Source organism: Antechinus flavipes, chromosome 2 (assembly GCF_016432865.1).
Source record: "Antechinus flavipes isolate AdamAnt ecotype Samford, QLD, Australia chromosome 2, AdamAnt_v2, whole genome shotgun sequence".
Lineage (NCBI taxonomy): Eukaryota > Metazoa > Chordata > Mammalia > Dasyuromorphia > Dasyuridae > Antechinus > Antechinus flavipes.
Window position 1 is genome coordinate 610,051,379 of NC_067399.1, and position 14,002 is coordinate 610,065,380.

The 14,002-nt window shown below is 31.7% G+C and overlaps 1 protein-coding gene across 5 annotated transcripts in view; it reads left to right on the top strand.

Annotated features, from left to right (window-relative positions):
• EXOC6 (exocyst complex component 6) overlaps window positions 1–14,002 on the top strand; it is a 200,616-nt gene that overhangs the window by 149,473 nt on the left and 37,141 nt on the right. The window contains exon 22 of one of the 5 annotated variants that reach the window (XR_007951154.1): window positions 11,831–13,393. The exons of the other annotated variants lie outside the window; for them this stretch is intronic. The gene's annotated coding sequence lies outside the window, so the exon portion shown is untranslated. The remainder of the gene's footprint in view (window positions 1–11,830; window positions 13,394–14,002) is intronic. 5 annotated transcript variants of the gene reach the window in all.

Here is a 14,002-nt window from a genome sequence, read left to right on the forward strand (position 1 = left end):
ATTAAAAATATATAGGTTCATCACAAAGTAAGAATTAACAACTTGGCACAAGAAATACTAAAACAAAATCAAGAAGAAAATGCAAGAAATTTCAGGAAACAGATAAAATTATTGAATCATTGAATTACCTGAAAGCCTTGAGGAAAAAAAACCCCACATTATATTTAAGAAATCTTAAAAGAAAATTGCCCAGAACTTTTAGAATCAGAGGATAAAATAGAACTAGAAAGAGCCCAATTTACTTAAAGAAAAAAACCCCAAAATGAAAACTCCCAGGAATATTATGAAAAAAATACTGCAAGCATCCAGAAATTAACAAAAAAATCTAAGTACAAAAGAGCCACAATCAGAATGACAGCTATATAATTTATAATCCACCACTGTGAAGAAGCATGTTACTTGATATGAATAAGATAGACTCAATAGACCCTTTGGAGAACTGTAGTATTATGTGAAGTCATACACTTAATCAAATTGGAACAAATAATAAAATATATGATGAAATACTACTGTATTATAAGAAATGATATAGACAGTGATTTCAGAGACACCTGAGGAATTTTTTATGAATTAAGAGTGAAATGAATAGAAATAAAGAAATTATATACAATGACATAAAAAAATAAGATAAATAACTGAAAACTTAGCAATTCTGATTAGTATAATGACTGAAAGTTATTCCAGAGGACTAATAGAGAAAACTCAAAGACAAGTGAAAGATTCGGAGAGTAGAATGAAACCTTTGTGCCTGTGTGCATATGTGTGTGTATACATACTCATATAGTATATTTAAAAAGTGAAGTAGTGTTATACTGTGATTTTTATTTTGTTTCTGTAGATTTTTTAAATACTATTTCATGTCGCCATGTTACCTTTGGTCTTGGAAGTGTTCTCTTTCACAAAAAAATTCTTGTTGTAGTTTCACACAGACCAGGTTCAATTATGAGGAAACCTGACCCAAAGAGAGAGGTTGAGGCTTTTCTCACACCTCTGGCTGGTTATGCTTTCACTGTGGAATAGAACTCTGAGAAAAATCTCTAAAATTATGCTTATGTGAAACTCACATAAAGGTTTTCTCCAAATGGGACAAAAAAAATCCCTTCTAGAAAAGATACACATTGTATAGAATAGATATCAGTTATAGGACATCTATTTCCTCCACCACCCTAAAAATATTTCTTACAACAAAAGATTCATTGTATAGTAAATACTTAAAACAATAAAATGTCATATCTATTATACTCCTTGAAATATTAAGGTAACTTTTTAGATCTGTTGAGCAGATATTTTATGTGTAATTTGGATTGTCCTATTGAAGCAACACCGTTTGATATTACACATAATTTGTAACAGAAGCTTACTTTTTTTTTTCAATTGTGACTTCAGATGAGAGAGAAAGGGCTGATATTTGGTGATTGACAAAGTAGAACGATTAATAATATATATAGACTTAATTTTTGTGTTCCATTGATCTCCACACAGAGTTACTGGGAAGGACATAAGCCTCTATCCTTTTGAGAGGACTCCATATTTGGGAGAACATCTGTAAGAATTACATAAGATACATAGAAATAAATGGGTCACTAAGTACATCATTGGAGGGAACACCTGACATGAATAAGATAGGATTATAGAACTCCTAGAACATTGGAGTATTACTTATATAAAGTCATAAATTTACACATCAAATTTAAAAAGAATACAAAACTGGGTGGGATAGATGATATATTACAGATTTAATATTCAGAATTATCTTAATTGTTGTAATGGTGAATTGAAAGAAATAAGATAAAATATAATTAAATATAATATTTTCCATTAAGACTCAAGAACTCGGTTGCACAGATAGAAAATATGGGATAGATGACAGCCATTTATATTTTTAAAAGATCTGGAAATTTTAATTGGCTACAAAGCTTATATGGAGGAACAGTGTGATGGGGCTATATCATTAGACGTTTGTTGCCCAGATTCTATATTAGTGAGATTGTAACAGTTCCAAGAGCCATGTTTTATAAGAAACATTGATAAACTGGGCAAAATTTGGAGTGATGAAGATAGTAAAGGGTTCAGTATCATGTAAGAATAGTAGTAAGAATTGATTAGAAAGGAAGATTTAAGGGAAACATGATAGCTATCTTCAAGGACTTAAGAAATTGTCTATGAGAAATAGAATATTCTTCATTCTTCTTGGAGAAGGCAAAATTAGTCAAATGGGTTACAAATAATTACAAGGTAAGATTTCAGAGCAATAGAAGATAAATATTCAGCGAGCCAGTGCTGGTGCCAGTGACAGGCATCAAGTAACATAACAACATTGCAGCTATATTTAGTAGCTGGAGCTGTTCAATAACAGGCGTTGTCTCTGGGGAGTTAACTATTAGGAAGAATCCATTGAGAGATCAGACTGGATGATCTCCACTGTCCATTTAAATGCAAGATTCTATGGTACTGAGTTCATGAATCTAATGGGGACAGCGAGATGAAGTAGGAAGATTTGTCACCACTGGGGATAATAGATACACTTCTCTTTGCTGATTAACTCCTTGCTTGTTTTTGATGTGCTGGAAATGAACAACTCTGTTCTCTCCATAACACAGCAGATCCACCAAGCTTTGTAGAGCTCTTCACTGCCTCCTAATGTTATCTAGGCTTTACTATCCACCCTGCTTCAAAGATGCCTTCCTTTCCCATGGTACTATCATCTGATGTGCTTCTGTCAACTAACCATGACTGGGCTTTGCTGTTTGCCTCAGTCCATTTTTACTCCTCAGGACTTACCAACTGAGTTTTCTTTAGTACTCTCCCAATTAGTGTTTTCTTGAATTGTATTTTTTCTTGAATTTCTTGAGAACAGAGACTGACTCAGTTTTTCTCTTTTTTTTTAACCCCAGTCCTTAGCTTAGTGTTTGACACTTACTAAGTGGCTGATAAATGCTTTTCATTTATTCATTATGAACTTGAGTTATACTGAACTGTAACATAGAAATATCTTCAAGGGCTACTAATGTTTCTAGGAGTATTTGCCCCTATAACAATTTTTATACTTATTTTTATACTTATTTAGTTCTTGTCCTACAGTTTTTCTTTCTTTCCTCATTGTCAGATTCTCCAGTGTTACTTCTTGTTGTATCTCTCCTCAGCCATTCAACATGTTTTCTCTTGTCTATTCAAAGATAAGAAACCAAATAGCCAAGATTGTTAAGTTTGTGTCTAACATCAGAGGCTTTTTGCTTATAACAAACTATATCAAAATAGGACATGATTCATCTTGTTAGGGCAGGAGAAGATAGAGGAAGCACACTTAATGGCTAAATAATCAATCTTTTAATTAGAGAAGAAATTTTAATATCACTATGATCTTTGAATTTTTTGGTTGCTGATGAACATTAGTTAGCTGATAAATATTAAACATGACATCCCTGAAATTATCATAAAAATGAAAATTTGAAATTGGTTAAGGCAGTTAAGTTAAAAAAACTGATGCACTTTTGCCAAGTTTAGAGGCTTTTTAAAATGAATCATAAACAAGTATATGTAGTATTAGAATATCCATACAAATGATGGCTTCAACACCATAGGTCTTATTGGATAAAAACAAACAAAAGAAACCCAAATTTGAATTGGATGCTAAAACATGACATACACACATACATGTATGTATTTATGTACAACCAATATTGCAAAGCTTACTTCTAGAGTTTGGCATTGATCAGTCAAAGGAAGTGCATCCATTCATTAAAAATTTACTGCTTCTACCTTACTCCCTTCCACAACATTCCTTAGCTTATGAGTGGGAATTGGAAGTAATTTCTCTATTTGTGGCATATTCATAACTATTTTGGTTTGCTAAATTCTATGGGCTACATTATTCAGCATATATTAAAAAAACTCAGTCATGTTAAAAGCTGTTTTGATCTCTGCTCAAAATCTGTCATTGGTAGTTTTTATTATATAGAACTTGATAACAATAGTATGGACATGTTTGAAATCGTAGGATTTTCAAAACATGACAGTTTTTGAAGTCTTCTTTTGCAGTTATTGTTTCAGTGCATTTCAATAGACTCAATGATCATTGAACATCTATTAGGCATTTTCTCTGTGTGATGCATTGTGAATTTGAAGAATACCAAAAAAGCTAAAAATCTCTGCCTTCAAGGAGATTACATCCTAATGGGAAACATGTGACGAAATAGTTGCACACAAGTTACATGCAGAATAGTTGCAAGTTGCAAGAAGGTTCTAGCAGCTGGAGAGTAAGGAGGATGGAATGACTTCTTGGTGAAAGTACTCTTTGAGCTGACTATTGGAGGAAGCTAAATATTCCAAAAAATGGTGAGGAGAAGTCCAAATAGAATTCAAGACAAAGTAGACAGCCAGTGAAAAAGTGATGAAAGAAGATGTAGTGTCATGGGTGAGAAACAGCAAGAAGTCCCATGTTGTTGAATCATGAAGTGGATTAAAGTATAAAGACCCATAGAAAGGGATTAAGGTATGAAGGACTTTAAAAATACAAAAAAAAAAAAAAAGAACTTATAATTAATTGTTCTTGAAAGTAATAGGAAGATATGAAATACTGGAGTTTATTGAGTGGAATAGGAGTGGAGAATGTCATACTGAAGCCTATATTATAAGACAATTACTTTGGCAGCTCTGTGGAGAGTGAATTGGAGTCAGAGAGAGACTTGAGGCTGATGGTTTGTATTTTTTTCCCTATAGGTAACCTCTAATGATTACTAAATTATATTTCCTGAAAACTACAAAGTAATTTAGTACTGGTCTGTGCGAAGCAATTACTTTTAGGAAAAGGACTTTTAGGAATAGGTAAATGGCTTAAAGAAAAAATATCTTCAAAATATTTTGAATTGCATCAAGGTTTTGGTGATATGAGTTACTTCTAGGACATAAAGACCTATATATCAGCTATTAAGTTTGCTGTAGAATGAAGGACAAGGAAAAGAATTGTGGAAATATTGAGGGGCCAAGTGTGCCACATTGAAGTATTTCAATTTGACACCTTTTGTAAAGCATGGGATACATCTGGCAGGGATCCTGACTACTATGTAGTCCAAACTCATTTTACATACAAAAAAATTAAAATCCAGGGAGTGGAGTAACTTAGGGCCACACTGTAAGACATGATCAGGCTTCAGGCTTTCTCATTCCCAAGTCCAGGATCCTTTCTAGTGTATAGACAGCTACCACTATCATATTTAGTCTACTAGGTCTTGGTCAGTGTAATTGGAACTGAAAGTTTTATGTCAAGGAATAAATTTGACTGCATATGGAAAAATTCTGTATATGTTAAAATCCAAGCATTAAAGATAGAAATTAGTAACATTTATTGAATGTTTTGTTGAAGCTATTTTAAGTTAATTTATTAAGACAACTACTACTTAGAATTGATCCATAACAAAAAATGTGATAAATACAAGTAAAATAAAAATAAGTGATAAATATAAATAAAAATAAAGAAAATATAAAAAGTAGGAATGTATTCATGTCAAGTTTCAAGATGCATAAGAAAGAGAATTACTTAAAAGAAATGAAGCAATCTGAGTAACAAGTCAAAATGTCATCCAAAGAAGAGTTCAAATTCTAGTTGTCTATATGAAGTCATACTAGGTCTTTGGCAGATTTATCTTCTCTTCATATAAAATACTTCACATAATATATCTCAGATATCTTAGCTTTTAAAGTTTGTGATCTTTAGATAGACAATTATGATAACTAAATGATAGTTAATTAAATCCAAATTAATACTCTTTGAAATTTATAAATCCTTTGAATCTTGTACCAAATAGAATTTAGTCTAAGAAATCTTTTACCTCAAAATATTCTACAACATCTATTGTAGAATCAACATCAACAGATGTTGAGAGTAGAGCACTGCCAAAAAAGTTCACATTTTCAAGATTTTTTTCAAAACATCTAGTTTATCCTGTGCCCAATTATTTAAATAGGAGGGCAAAGCCATTTATATGGAAATTACATTCTCCCATGTAGTTTTACCTGTTGATGCAACAGAATTCTATGAAGATGTGATAATCTTCTTTTCATGGTTATCATATTTGATGCAGCTACCAAGTTGAAATTATGTTCTTTTGAAAGAATACCTCCTGTGAAATGTGAAAAGTAAATTATGTAGAGTTTTGTTAAAAAGGCTGCACTTGCCAGAAAGATGATTACTATTTATAATTAACATTTCTTTCTATGATTCTCATATATTAGCTGTTTGATGATAGAAGGCCAAAATGATTTATCAGACTAAATATAAAAAGGGAAAGAACAAGAGTAAGGGGAGATGTGAGAAGATATATTTTGCCCATTAGGAAGGGATAGTAAGTAAGAAGAATGAATTAGAAGAGATTGGAGAAAAGGAAATTGTAATGAAGTAGATAAAGGCACAATAAAAGTGGAATTAGCATAAAGAATAACATAAAAATAGGGAAAGCACAGGGATTAAAGGGGATATCATCTGATGTTAGCTAACTGAAGAGAAGAAAAGATGAATTGTTTCAAAGATTAAATCAAGATTCTTTTAAATCAAACAAGATGTCCACAGAGTAAAGGAAATACCATAATACCAACATTTAAGAAAGGAAGTACTTATATTTATGATCATTATAGACCAATGCATTTAACCTAAGTTACACATAAGGATAACTGAAAAGAAATATAAAATAGTAGAAAACTTCGTAAATGAAGCTGGATATTCTACAAGTGTTATTATATTTCAATACTATAAACTAATAGAAGGATGTGTTCTTAGATTACTTTACATAATCTTAAAAAACTATAGAAAAAATAAACGGTGCCATCAAAACCACAAAAAGCAGACCTATATTAGTTTGTAGATTTAGAATGGGGGGAGGGGACTTAGAGGTTGTATATGATAAATATGTTAAGTGCCTACTAGATGCCTGAGATTGCACTAAACATTGGGGATATAAATAAGGAAAGAAAACTGGGCCCTGCTCTCAAGGAGCTTACAATTGAGAGGAGAAAGACAATATACAAAAATAGTCTAAAAATCTAGCATCAGTCATGATGAAGATAATAATGGAGTCAAAACCAAATAGAATATCTAATGACAAGTGGAGATTTAGTCTAGTTTAACTCTTTGATTGTACAGATGAAGGACCCTGGGACTTAGAGATACTAAATGACTAGTCCAAGTTTATGTTTTTGTTTTTGATTTTAAGTTTTAAGTAAAGAACTGGTGGGATTTTAAAAATCCTCTGACTTCTTTTCATTGCTCCACACAGCATTCAGAGCTTAAAAAAGATGAATAAACCTACACTAATTCTTTTGTGATTTCCCACCTGCCAATATTCTTACAACCTAGCTACCTTGTATTTAATTTCCTTTTACTTGTTTTGTATTTATTCTATATATATATTTTATACGTGTGTATATAATCTCCTCTGATAGAAGGTCAGCTCTTTCTAGCAATTTTAAAATTTTATATTTGTTTTTCTGGTGCCTAGCACAATTCCTGACATAAGTGGGCATTTAACATTATTATTATTATTAGCATTTCTTTAGCATTAGTACTTTACGTGATCTTTGTTAAAAAATTAATGATTTCTTTTTACATTTTATATCACCAAAATTTCTCCCAGTATCTCTCCTTTGTCCTTTTATAAAAATAGCTCATATAGTAATATTTTTAAAGAAAAAAAAATTATCAAAAGTGAGTCTGAAAAATATATGCCAATAAACCTTTTGCCTCTGAAAAGTAATATGTCTTCTCAAAGCTGTTCTTGTTCTTTGTAATTTTACAGCATTTACATTTGATTGTTTTATAATTCTTTTATATTGTTCAGTTATTGTGTTATGTGTTTTCTTGACTCTTTTTACTATATTCTGGATCAGATCATGTAAATCTTTCCATATTTCTCTATATTTATCATATTTATTATTTCTTACACCACAGTAACATATTATTACATTTATGTACCACAATTTGTTTATCAGTGCTTCTTTGTTTTCAATTCTGTTAACATGCACAAAAAATGCTGCCATTAAATGTTGGTGTATATGAAAACTTTCTTATAAATGATTAAATAATCTTGTGGTATAAGTCTTCTGACTCAAAAGGATGTGGACATTTTAGTCACTTTATTTACGTGATTCCAAATTTTTGTTGTTGCTTCTCATATGCTTCTTTCTATCCCCATTGACATGATAAAATAGAAACATTTGCAGTGACTAGATCCATATTTATCATCCTCCTTAACTGAATAACATTTTAATTTTATTTATTTTTAAAGAAGATACTGAAACAACAGAAATTAACTATAGAATTTCACTTCTCCATTTGTTGTACTAATTCACTGCATTAATGTTTTTACAATCATAATCATTTTTGATGATTAAGTCAACTTTCCCTTTCTCTGTCACAGATGTTTTAACTTTTCCTTAGTATTAATAATAAGACCATATGCTTAAATTTAAAAAAAAATGGTTGACTCATAAATTATATTTGGAATTTAAAATTTTAAAACTTCATTGCTTCAAGTAGATTTTATTTTTTTCTGCATGAGTACTTCTTGGCCTACTGTAGTATATACTGTAGCTACTTTTTACCTTAGGAAACAGTTTTCGTAAATTACTAGTCCAAAAAAATTTACCACCTCATGACTCTGATGGTAAAATTCTTGAGACACAAGCTCTGTTGTATCGACTCTGTACACAAAGTATTTGCCCCGTTGTAGATCTTGTCCAAAGAGTTCCAGAGTCCTCTGCTGACATGCCTTTGAGAAACCAAGAGCCATCTTGAAGGTCTTAGTGAAATACTTAGTAGAACTTTGAGAAAAATTCTAATCTTTCAAGACTAATTGTTTCTCTAAGGGATGAATGAAAGCCCTCTAAGTAAGAATCCTGTGTTTTTTCAGTATGAAGCCAAACTCATTGAGAATTTTATCATGGTAATAATGTTTTTGATTATATAGGGTGCTTAATTAAAGAATAATTTTCTCTGAAAACTGATGAAATTTGCTATTCTTTTCTACTATGGATGTCAGTTTCACTTTCAATTTAAAAATGAAAACAGAAGACACTAAATTAGTTAATACTGATCATTGAAAGTAATTGGTAATTAAATACATTTAAATGATAACTGGCATTTTCAATACTTTATAGAGTTTAAAATTTTCTTTTATTATATCATATGTAATATAATTACTAGTATACAAAGATAAATTGCTATTAAATCTATATAATGATGCTCTGAATTCATATTTGCATAGTATTTTAAAATTTATACTTAAAAGCTTAAAGTTCCATTGTTTCACAATAACCTTGTGAAGTAGATGGAATGGGGATTATTCCTATTCATGAATAAGAAAACTGAGAGTGAGGGTTTGAGCTCAGGGTCAAAATTAGTAAATGTTGGAGTAAGGATTGAAAGGTTGGCCTAACCACAAAAATCAATACTACTGTGTTATGTTAAGTTAATATTATTAATCCATTCAAAAAACTCTTATGTGACCATTCTTTTATAAATAACATGTCAGTTTTACCATGAACACTAAGAAAATTTGATTAAGGGTCATAAAATTTTGAATTAAAAATGGGACAGCAAACATTTGGAGCAAGTAAACAGTAAAATTTAGTTTCTTCATTTATTAATTGATACATAATATAGAATTTTCTTTGAAATCTACTACCTGTCCTTTCTGGAAATGAACTTTCCCCTGAAAGCTAAATATTAATAATGAATGTATAAATGTACTTAAACTATTGATCACAAAAGTCAGTCTGGTTTATAATGGGTTTGTAATTACCCCTGTATCTCTTGCCTCTTTAAAATGTGAGCCTCTTTAAATGATGAGAAATCATGGGGAGCCAAATTGCTAGCTTCCCCAAGGTTTGCTGCTACTTCAAATATTATAGAACCTCAAGAGCAGCTAGCCCTTTCCCAATATTCCCCAATTATATGTCAACCTCTCATCTTTGGTCATGACATGTAACTTGAGACAGTTATAATAAGTAAAAACAGTAGTTTTTCACCACAAAAAGACTGAAAGTACTTACAATCATACACCCACCCAAATTTCACTACTTTAATTTTTGTCAAGAAAGACTACATTGATAACCTAAGGCAGTTTTAAAGGAATTATTTGTCCACAAGAACTTCCGTGGAGCCTGGGCATCTATTAGGATGTTTCCTTTTAATGTCTCTCTAATCTTGTCATCAGAATGTACTTCTTTTGCCACTAGTCCAGTTTATTCTTTTATGATGAGGAAGAAGGTACTTCATTATAATGATTATTTCCACTGTCATTAAACAAATCTTCTTTTGTTTGTATTATATTTGTTACTATATTTTATATACACATTGCTTGCTTAAACTTGTCCCTGTGACTATTTCACAGGAAGTTTCTTTAGAAGTTTCTAAGTCCTTGGCTTCTTAAAGTATTAATTGGATTTGCCAAAGTTGTAGTATTTGAATGCTTGTCTAGATACAGTAAGAGGACAACAAGCTTGTTCACACAGCTCCTCGAGCAAGCATTTTTCCCTCAGACAATTCTAAGTTCATTTGAAGTGCCAAAGAATTAGAAAAAGATGTATTGGGGTTTATTCCAAAACATAACAAGACTAGACATCTCACAGAATTTTACCTTAGGTCCAAATATTAGGAAAGTATGTTGCCCTTTGGGAAAATTTAGATTATAAAGGATTAGTCTGAACTTAAATGACTTTTGTCATTTTCTTAAAAAATTAAAAATCCTCTGCTATGGTCTCTAAATTGTAGAGATTTGCATTTCACACACTTAAAAAAAATATTTTGCTTTAACATTTAGGAAAGAGAGATGACTAGTACTACTGAAATGAAATTTAAATATATAGCTATTTAAGAGTACTTCAGCTGGGCTAGAGGCCTGGGTCTAGAATTGGGAAGACCTGAGTTCAAATTAGCCTACAAGCAATACCAATGTAGGTGATAAACTTAACCTCTGTTTGTCTTAATTTCTTGGAGAAGGAAATGGCAAACCACTCCAGTCTCTTTGCCGAGAAAACAATCCATGAACAGTATGGCCCATCGGGTCATGAAGAGTTCGACACAACCAAACAGTAGCAATGGTAAAGCTAAGAGCTGTTTTGCAGTTGCTACAACTACATCCTCTTCCCAGAGGAAACATTATTTCACTTTATTTAAAATTTTGTATCTTTAAATGCTAATAGAGCTTAGTGATTGTCCAAGATATATATTAGTAAGAAACCTAACAGAGGGCTGCCTGTCATACTCTGGACAATGAATGGTTTTTATCCATTTGCTTTTTTCTGTGTTGGCTGTTAGACTGAGCATTTTTGAGAAGCCCTGTATGATTCGGTAGTACCTCACTATTTAGTGCCTTCCTAGAATTCTATTAACTATCTCCAATTTATCCTATATAAAACTTGTTTAGACATAACTGTTCGTGTTTCATCTTCCCTATTAGATTGTGAACCCCTTAAGAGCAGGTGAGGACACTGAAAAATGTTGAATTTTTCTGTTTTTTGTTTAGTTGTGTCATGATGCCAACCTTTTTTCAGATGACTTATTTTTTCCTTCAATGGATTTTTGTTGTTTTGTGAGACAATACAACTTTTTTATCATCCTGCTCTGTGATGCTTTACAAATGAGATTATGCCTCCTAAAAAGACAGTTGAATTTATATTAATCACTGATAACAGCTAGTCTCAGCCCTGGGAAATCAAGATTGGAAGTCACTTGGGTCCTCTTACTAGAAAGGTGGGATGCTACAAGTGCCAAATGTTGTTTTTGGTATTAGATGTAGTTATTTGATATTTAGTTTTACTTGTTTTTTTTTGTTACCAGGAGACATACTATCCGATGAGGGGATGGCAAGGTAATGGATGCTGTACTAGACTACACGAGGGGAAAAGTAATAGAAATATTTGAAGAGATTACAATTTGGGTGGAAAGTCAAAATTTGTGTATATAAATTATACATAATTTATGTATACATATACATATGCAAATACATATATATAATACAAATGTATACAATACATATACAAAATTTGTATACATAACTTGTATATATAAAACAAGTCAAGCTTATGCACTAATCTTCATATTAATATGTAACTCAAATTACACATTACATAGGAATTCCCTAAGGTACATATTCTTGCCCAGGTCCATGTGAACAAGGTAGTTTTGCACCTAGGATCTATATTTATAGAATCCCTGCTTAAACAATGTTAGGCTATAATTTTACTCCTGAATAAAACTAGAATCACTTGATTTATCATTTAAAGTTTTGTATATAAATCTAATGACATATTAACACATGAAAATGCTTTATATCTAAGAGTTAAAAGCCATTTTGGTCTCCTGTGTATTTGTTTGGTCTGGCTTATGAATTAAACACAATAGAGAACTCCCAATTTTTTTCCTCAATTACATGCAAACAAAAATGTTTAACATTATTAAAAAAAAAATTTTGAGTTCCATATTCTCTTCTTCCTTTTCCACAGTTCTTCCTTCCTTGAAAAGACAAGCACTTTGATATATATTATACATATGCAATTATGTAAAACCAAATTAGTAAACTCCTAGTGAAGAATTTCTCTCCACCAATGCATATTACTTGCTCTGCAACTTAGAGTTTTAGATAATGACAGTAATATCCAGCACTAATATAAGACTTTGAGGTTTGCGAAACATTCTCCTGACATAAGTTGATATACTTTTTTGAAGTAGATGCTGTCATCCTCTTTTACACAGGAAATGAAGAGAAATTGAATGACATTGCCCCAAGTCACACTGATATTTACTGTCTCAACAAAATATGAACTCAGATCTTACAGCATTTTATCTGCTGAAACCTGGGACTCAAGATTGGCCATCTTCCAGTGTTACACAGTCAATATTGTTCAAGGGAAGGCTTGAACTCAAATCTTCTTAATTCCAGACAATATTTGTCTGCTGTGTACCATGATGCCTTTTTTTTCCACAAATATTTTGACAGCTTGTAATTTTTCTTTAAAAAAACCAATAGCTAGCATTTATATAGGACTTTCAAGTTTATAAAACACTTTACACATTATCTCAGTTAATCCTCTGGGAAATAGGTTCTGTTTTATATCTCCATTTTACAGATGAAGAAACTGAGATAGAAGATAAGTGACTTGCCTAGCTTTACATAGTTAAGAAATACTTGAATCTGGGATTTGAACTTGGGTCTTTTTAATTCCAATTCCACTGCTCTGTGCATTACAGTACAACTTCTCATTATTTTTGTTTTCTAATCTATACAAAATCTTGATGAGAATCATCTACACAAGTATCAAAAGTGAAGGCATGTGCAAGTGAAGTGAAACTTTTGTAAGTGACATTCTGCAGAAGACACAGTGCCATCCATGTGGCTGAAAGGTACGAGACAGACAAGGTTTCGCTGTTGTATTGTTTTCTGTTGAAAGTGTTTGGTCTGTTCAGCACATCTCTGTCTTAGAGGTTTTTCTTCAGAGCATCTCTTGCACCTGCTTTATAATTACATAAGATGTCTTGAGAATGGCAGAGATAGAACTTTGTACTATGGTCCTGTTATTACTGATAACAATCAGGTTATGAAACAGGGATGTACATCCACCTGAGAATCTTTTATTGCTGTCATCATTGATATCCAGTACAGAACCTAAGTGGAAGAGGATTTCTTACAGATGAAGCTCCAGATTTCCCCTTTGTCTCAGTGTCCTGATTGAATCAAGCCTGAACATTGCAGAATCTCTGAAATTAGGTCCATAATCCTTCAAAAGTTTTGGTTAGCTATCCACAAAAATGGTTGAAGGATGCTTATTATCCAGTTTAATAGGAAGGACATACAGTTGTGTGGACAATCAGTAGAGGTATTGGGCATTTAGTTGTGTCTGATTTTTTGTGATTCAGTATGGAGTGTTTTTATTTTTTTAAGCAAAGATACTGAAATGGTTTGTGATTTCATTCTTAAATATATTAATGCAAATAGGCTAAATGACTTGTCCA